This window comes from Mus pahari, chromosome 11 (genome assembly GCF_900095145.1).
Source record: "Mus pahari chromosome 11, PAHARI_EIJ_v1.1, whole genome shotgun sequence".
Classification (NCBI taxonomy): Eukaryota; Metazoa; Chordata; class Mammalia; order Rodentia; family Muridae; genus Mus; species Mus pahari.
This window is the reverse complement of record NC_034600.1, coordinates 8,047,196-8,049,283: the sequence shown is the minus strand read 5'-3', so window position 1 is coordinate 8,049,283 and position 2,088 is coordinate 8,047,196. Positions and strand designations below refer to the sequence as shown.

The following is a 2,088-nucleotide window of genomic DNA, read 5'->3' as shown; positions in this document are numbered from 1 at the left end:
AGGCACTGTAGTCACACTCAAGATGATAGCTGATGACCCCAGTTACTCTTTATAGAAGAGGCACTGTAGTCACACTCAGAGATATGCTGATGACCTCGGTGTTTCTTAATCCAATCAAGTTGATAAAATTGGTCATCACAACCGAGCTCTACTATCTCATTACCTCAAATTTTATCGATGGCAATTATAAATATAAAGGCTGTAAAAATTTAACTATTCAAATAAGGGTAAATAAGGGCAACAATCTTATAACAAAGTCAACTTAAAATTATATATCATAGTTAGATTTTTCAAATAACAAAGCAAGAATTCCAAATGGAAAAATACGTAACAGTTTTTTCTGAGCACTCATTAAACTTCATCTCTTACCTTTTTAATGACTTATCTGTTTAATACTTAGAAATAAATTCTTAAAAGTCTATTACTAAGGACAGAGAAAAAGGAGTTCTAGAGAAAACAGCAGTGTGCAGGTGCTAAATAGGAAAAACAGGGCAGGGGCTTGGATTTGGGAGGGAAAGAGAAGAGTGGGGAGGAGGGAAGGAACATTAAGAAAGCAGATTATTTTTATTTATCCAAAATTAGATACAGCGCATATATATAGTTTAAATGAAGTTAAGTTGACAATGTTTTTCTCAAGAGCCATACCCTATCTAACTAAAACCCTAATAACAGGTATGATAAACTCCCTTTCAGTGAGGTACTACAGGACACTGCTATTGTCCTTGGCTGCTGCTCAGAGGTTGAAGGTAAGTCCCTGCTGGTGAAGACACCATGCACTTTGGATACAAGACTTGGAAGATGAGAACTCAATCTGACTTGAAAGTATCGTCCCTGAATGCTAACTCTACTGAAGCCTAGGAATCCCAACAACAAAAAGCCTGGCAAGATATCCTAAAGATGCACTCACACCTTGCTGATAACCAACATCTGCCTAATTGGACTTAAGGGATGCTCAAAAGAAGGGAAATCACACCCAGTACTAGAAACCTAATCGACTACTCAAGGCCAGTAAAGCATAGATCTTAGTAAAGAAGCAGCACAGCTCACTATCTATAAAATACATGTAGTCTAACTCTCACTAGAGAAGCTTTTCTTTGTAACAGAGGCCATTAGAGAAAACCACGAATGGTCAAAATGCAGAGAACAGCTGACCTTGGGGTGCCTAGCCTAAAGAGATACATCTCTTAACACTATTTCTGCATCTGAGGCTCCGAGAAATATGCAGAAGAGAGGGCAGAAAGATTGAAGAGCCCTAGGACTAAGAAATCTGCTGTAAAACTGTGTTTTATAGAAGCTACAGGGAAGCACATCTATGATACCTCAATAATATGGCTGCTGAGATAAGACCTGAGCAAAAAAAACCCACCATGTTAACATGGAAGGAGGAAGTCCCATGGGCCCCCATCCCTAGTCAAACAACTACAGGCAACTAAATGCTGAGCATAGGAGCAGGCTTCTCCAGGAAGGTGTTCCTAATCAACCAACTCAACACCAAGTGGTCAAGGGCTCAGAGAGGTATAAATGTGTGTATACATGTATGTATCCTATAGGAATTAACATCTATGCATACATACATAACAATGATAACAATTAAAAGAAGGCCAGGTATTTCAGAGAGGTTTGGGGGTAGCATGGAGGGGTTGGAGGAAAGAAAGAAAAGGAGAAAAAGTTGCAATTATATTTTTAATTATTTTTTAAAAGGACTATGAAAAGTGTAAGAGGTAAGGAGAAAGAATAAAAGGTTGTTGGGTATGATCAATGAATGTTTTATGTATGAATGTCATAAATATGCATGGTTAATACATTTTATTAAAAACTGTTAGATACTGTGATATACCTCTGCACCCCTTAGTATACAGCAAACTGAGGTGAAGGATCAAGAATTCCAAGCTAGCCTAGGCTGCAATGATGAGACACTGTCTCAAAATCAAAAACAAAACTAAGAAGCAAACAACAAAAATGTGTGTGTGTATGAGTGAATGTGTATATGTGCATATATGTATACATGTGTGTGGTTTGTGCGTGTAGTTATATATGTATATATGTATATATATATATATATATATATATATATATATATATATATGT

The 2,088-nt window shown here is 36.8% G+C and overlaps 1 protein-coding gene across 4 annotated transcripts in view; it reads right to left on the bottom strand.

Annotated features, from left to right (window-relative positions):
• Nucleotides 1–2,088, bottom strand: part of Ttc37 (tetratricopeptide repeat domain 37) — a 105,475-nt gene that overhangs the window by 86,446 nt on the left and 16,941 nt on the right. The window lies entirely within an intron of this gene.